The following is a 6,471-nucleotide window of genomic DNA, read 5'->3' as shown; positions in this document are numbered from 1 at the left end:
TATTTTCAGCATAAGTGTGTCTAAAATGTCTTTAGATGTCAAGTTGGATTCATAAGAAATATGTTTTCATGTGTGAGGGAATTCAGAACTCTTGAGTGAGTTGCTGCAGGATGATGTAACGTTGATGACACAAATAAATGTGTTTGTAATGTTGATAACACAATTAAACCTTTAAGATTTTTACAGATACAAATGTCATCAAAGTTCTCAGCAAGATACATGAAATTTAACACTAACAAAAATTTAAAGGTGAAGTATGTAATATCTGCACCACTAGTGGCTTGGCCATAACCAGCTATGAGGTCGGTAAATGTTTCATATTCAAAAATACATTTTGATGCTATGTACAACTGAATAAAAAAAATAAGCAGTTGAAAACTCCTTTGAGTGTCTTCATGCATGTATAATTTAGTTTAGACAGTTGGCTGGATTCTTTAGTGTCCGCACGGCACTATGATGCTGCACAGCGCATTTTGCCGGGCAGCGCAGAGTGAAAGTGGGACCGGTCTCACTAATCTGACGAGCCTGCTCTGCGCTTGCATCCTGCTGTCCCGAGGTTAACACAATGCAAGTCGCGTGCGACCAATTTGAATTTGAGACAAAATCCTCTGTTGTAAACCCATATGATATGAGACACTTAAAGGCTCTGTGCTGATGCTAGTTGAAACAAGTTTAAACAGCTCGTCATAATAAACTACAGTGACGAGGTAAACAGGAAAACATTGTTCCATTCACAACGGTAATTACAGGCTTTTCATTCCACAAATCAGCACCCTTATAGAAATATACCTGACAGTTACTGTAGTAACATTAACTGTAGTAATAACTATGGTATTTTGCCAGAAATAGCGTATATATTTATAATAAATGTCAATATTATTAGCCTACAAACATTTTACATATTGTTGCCTATATTAAGGCAATAAAAGTTACTTTTATGGAGGTTGTTTTTATCATTTCTACATGTGTTTAGGATATTGTTTTTTCATTACAAATTCCATAGATTTCTTTTATTATTATTATTATTATTTTGTTATTTTTTTATAAATCATAATTACATCTAACCATTGTAATTATTTATTATTATTATTATTATTATTATTATTATTATTATTACCTGTGATTATCATGATCTTACTAATACCATAATTATACTCTGGATACTATGCACGAACAATGGTAAATTGTCATAAAGGCAACTACAAAGCAGAATTTAACAAAAAAAACAAAAAAAAATCCTGGACACTCATGAATTAAGGATGACGTTATGACTTTTTCTCCTTTTAAATATGTTTAGTTCTAATGAAACTGAAATGAAAAATGTTAATTAAAGGTAGCTACACTCAGTAACTTTTTGCTCATGTCATCTTGAACTTACAGTGATACCTAGTGGTGTGGATGCAGCATCATTCAAAATCAAAAGTTTTCAGTTACAGATGCCATTGTAGAAATTCACTATTCACATTCAACCATGATTAATTTTATCCAAGAGTGAAAGTGTGCAATAACAAGACAGTTCCTGAGATTAGGCGAGTAGTATTCAGCTGGTCAAGTGATTCTAAAATGGCAGCCCCCATGAGGGCGCCCCTGCCCCATGTAGAATAAAACAGCTTTTACAAGGTTACTGATATGACTGAGTCCTCATCTCATGTGAGTGTTCATGATTTCATACATATGTTTCAAAATTACAATTAATTTCTTTAGGAGTAAAACTTTTTTAAAGGGGAAAAAATTACTGAGTGCACCTTTAAATAATTAAGAGTCTGGCAAAAGGAAAAAAAACAGATTGTTTTGGATAATATTAATATGTAATGGAGTTAACATAGCCCTAGATAAATTAGTTGTTAATTAACATTTGCTGATTTTTCTGTTGATAATATCTCACGGCCCCGCCTTCAACGGCTCCGCCCCTCGAGCCTCTCAGGGCCCCACTTTCCATTGACTTACCAGGCCACGCCCCACGCCATGACAATATTCTGGTGCAGCGATAAGACCTCATATGGACCAATAAGGGCCTTCGTACACTGCCCTGAGTCAAAATAGCCCACCACCATTTCTCTTCCATGTTCTGGTGCCGAGTTATTGTGTTCTCTGTGCTTGCTAGGTCATTGCTAGATGGTTGCTAGTGTGTTATGGGCATGGCTTGTATAAGTAAACTTGCCTTGCTGCCCCAAATTAAAAGAAGCCACCCTCATGCCCTTATGATTTCTGTGCTGGAGATATGAGCCCTCTTCTCCGTTTTTAGTCTTAAGTCTATGGGCTTTATTCACCCTTTTTTTACCCGCAGGACGAACAGCATTGCTTTGACTGCATGAAATACTGGCTGAATATATGTGAAACTGCACAATACATTGCAAATAATGAGCAATTGAGAAGGGTGTTAAGATATTCAGTGGGCAGATAGAAATGCTTTTAGCTGTTGGCCTAAATGAGCAATAGAACAGAGGCAGAGCTGTAAATGGGAGGAACACGTAAAGCATATTCAAGTGCAGCAGAGAGGAAGTGGACTTGTGCTCACTACTATCCACACAGTTTAAGTGTACAAACTCGGCCTCCATTATATAAGCTCAGTGGGTATTTCTTTTTTTAATTATATTTATTTGGATGAAATTCTACTCCATGAAGTCTGGACGTCATTCTGCTAATTAACACATTTGGTTTAAGCTAGTGGGTTGATCTTAGAGATCTGAAGAGGCAATGCAACATTGTGTGCATTCTACCGAAAAAAAAAAGGAGAAGGAACTCAGAGTTCGCATCCTTTTGTAGGGGATTTCAGCTCATTTTAATTTTAAGAGGATGTTTGTGAAGGCATGCTTTCTTAAACGAAACTAAAGAAAAGGTATCGTCACAGTAGTAGCATCAACATGGTAGCATAATATACGTATGTTTTAATGTATGCAAATAATTTTGTCTTTAGGTTTGCTGTTTCATTTTGAAATATTTGCATTATGGTAAGGTTGATCCATTACTAACTTTTTGACCACAGTTTGAAAAGGATCAAGCTGAAGATCAAAGCTGCATGGGGTTGGGTGTCAAATGTGTCTAAAAAGGGGGTTCTTAAACTTTCTCGGCCCAGCACCCAAATATGACATTTTGTGTTTACCTGGGACCCATGCTTACAAAACCGTGCAATATGCTGTATTTGCTGTATCCATTACTGCTTTATTTTTGAGTAAAACAGATTCTATACAGAAATAATTATTCTTTCACATACTCCAAACACACACACAAAGAAAGAAATGTTTTTTATTTATTTATTATTCTTTTTTTTTTACTGAAATTAAACATTTGAACATGTATAAAAACATGCACACTCTCAAATTGTAGAAATTAAAGATAAAAATCTGTTAAAACTGATCAAATCTTTTACAACCAGTTTGAACCGGAAAGCATCATTTTACCATGGAAAAATACCATAGTTCCTAAAGTTATTGTTAATAACTTAATAACCATGAAAGACAGTCCCAGCCAGTGCAACAGCGTGGAAGAGTGGACTGAACAGACCACATATGCTCTGAGCAATTTCAGTTACTCTTACTAAGGAAAATATTGCACATTTATTAAAATATGTCAAGGCTTAAAATGTAGCACCCAATTTGGGTCAAAAGCCATAGCTTAAGGTCTAATATGAAAATATATTTTGGTAGAACTCAGCACATAAGTTGAACTGTTTGACTGCTCCCTTACAAAAAATCTTGAGTTCTGGTAAAATTGCCGCAAATTTGCATATAATTTTTTTCACATGCAAATGAGCTTGCAGTTCGGCACAGATGTTTGCCATAAGTTTGAACCTCTTCATTGGTATGGTGAACCTGAAGCAAACCTTTGGCAACAATGAAGTGTTTTCTGCAAAGCTCCTTTGCATGTAAAAATTTGCAGCAACTTTATATTTTTTGTAAGGGAGTGGTGGGTTATTTTTTGTGTCATTTTTTATTTCAGTGTTAAAAATGTGCCTATTATTTTTGAAAGATTATTCTGGGCATTTTTTCTGAATTCATGTTAACTAAATCTAGGTTTTAATTCCCTGCAAAGTCTAATGCAAACAAGTTTGCTCAAGATTGTATCACTCGTTTAGTCAGCTATCTGTCATGATCGCAGAATGTATGTGATTTGGCCTGTATTACAGAGTCAACTTTGTTTGTGCAGTATGAGAGTGAGTAAAACTTTGTTTACTTTCACCTGTAGGGAGCACCCTTATTTGCCACAGTTTTAGGAAGCTGACCAAATTCGCTAGGAGCCAAGTGGTACAGTCTCTGACTTCGTCCTCCTAGATGCCTTTCAAGCTCCTCCAGCGGCCCGCTGGTTGGATGCAGGTGCCCCTCATTCCGGTTGCCCCGCTCAGTCTGTTTTCAGTCACACCACCTTGCGTTTCAACCAGACTGATTCTACACCACGAAGGGGGAAAATTAATCCCGACCCCAGAGATGTAAGCGGCTCGAAGGCCCCATTAGCCAGGGAGCTGTACGCAACACGGAGCCCACCCCCATGTGTCGACAGGACTCCATCCCCACCACGAAGGGGAAGAAGTCGTCCTCATCGCTATAACGATCTGAGTGACTATGCTGTTTCGGATGACTCGGACGACCCACGGTCATACCAACACCAAGGCTTGCGCACTTGCAAGGGACACAGAGCGCTTAGACCCAAGTTGTCGAGATTCAAACATTAATGATTATCTCAGAGAAATTGAGCATTGCCTTGTTGACCTCATGCTTCATCACTTGAAAAACTCAAGCTCATATGGAAGACCACAGTGAGGAGTGTCCATGTGTCCATGGAAAAGTTACCGACTGGTACCAGAGACCGCTACTCAGCTCTGTGTAAAGCAGGAGAATTCACCCATATACAGACGAAGCCTCCGCTACCCTAGGCACTTTCGCCATCACGCAGAAGAGGCATGAGTCTTCACGCGAGTATTACAGATGCCTGAGAACCGCATACTTCCAAGGACGTAACGCACCAGGTCTGGAGGAGGAACAGGCTTTCAAGTCTCTCTTCCTTCACAACCTCCATGAGAGCGTGCGATATGATGTCACGATGCACTGCAGAATGGGCAGCCCTACCATGCAGGAAATCAGAAGGTATGCGCAACTGGCATGGGAGACACGCATGCACCCTGCTCGAGGGCAAGAAGGCGACACCAGAATCCTGGGTATCCAAGCCTCAGAAAATGCCAACCTAGCACTTGAAGGCAACGAGATGCCTCGCGTTAAGGTGAACATTAGAACAGGACCCCAGGGGCACCAACCACCTCGCCAGCAGGGTGAGCAACCTAACCAGGGGGATGGTGACCAGACACACCCTTAAGATCACGCTGGGCCAAAACAGCAAAAGGCTCACCGGCCGAAAGGAAAGGTATGGTTCGAATGGAAACCCAAACAAGAAGGTGAGTGGGAAGACAAGGTTTCAAACCCCCCCAGAGGACAAGGTTTGAGACAGGAAATGGAGGGTATAATCAGGATATGCCTGACGGAGGCAGTAACACAGCTTGACGTGCTCCGTTGTTCACCAGGGCCACCGAACTCCTCAAAGGACCCCCTGTCAGCATGACTAGACTATGTACCCCCTCCCGTTAATGCCAAAGTTTACATTGTAGGTTGGGAAAGGGGAACAGGGGAGGCCAAGTTGCTCTCCAAAACAGTCACTCCTAACACACCACAACCTCCTTTTCTGACCTTCTTGGACGATCTGGACTGTAAGGGCAACACCCGACACATATACACATCTGTGGTGGTAAGGGGGTGCATCAGCTCCCACACACTACTCAACACTGGTTCCGAAATAAATCTGATGGGTTCCAACACCTTCGCAGAGGTGGCTAGAGTAATGCTCTCCCTCGAAAAACCGTTACAGATCAAGACCTGCAATGTAAACATCACAAGCTACATGCAAGATAGGTCATCTATCACAAAACGGGCATGGACACGGGCGTGGGTTCAGGTTAACACACCGAGGCCACTTTGTCCAGAAAACAGCTCACCAGCTTCAGATGGACAAGTCGCCATCATCCAGGAGTCCAGAGGACCCCTACCAATGATCATTCCTCCTCCAGAGCCTGACCCTGGCTCTGATCCTTCTATGCTACCTGCAAGCCCACAGCCGCCATAGGTTGACAGTCAAAACTCATTTCATGACCACGAGTCTTTCCTTTGTTCACTGAAGAACATGAACTTAACCCTGTACAGCCCCCACATACTGGGAGGCATGCACATCAACGGTATAGCGACACCAGAAGCGCTTGTAGCGCTCTGGTCAGGAAAGACCGCTTAGAACCAGGACCTATACGACAACTTGTGTCGACACAGTCCTCCTCCATTCTTCACACGTGAAGTCACCATATCCTTTCGGCAGGGTCACCACAAAGTCTCCTCAAAATGATTGGGGCATGTGCCCTCTCCATATGGATTGGGAAAAGACAGGTCATTCCTTTTGTGAGTGTAGTCACTCAACTCCAAACCTTGTTGGTTCTTT

This window comes from Myxocyprinus asiaticus, chromosome 42 (assembly GCF_019703515.2).
Source record: "Myxocyprinus asiaticus isolate MX2 ecotype Aquarium Trade chromosome 42, UBuf_Myxa_2, whole genome shotgun sequence".
Taxonomy (NCBI): Eukaryota; Metazoa; Chordata; class Actinopteri; order Cypriniformes; family Catostomidae; genus Myxocyprinus; species Myxocyprinus asiaticus.
Note: the sequence above shows the minus strand (reverse complement) of the source record.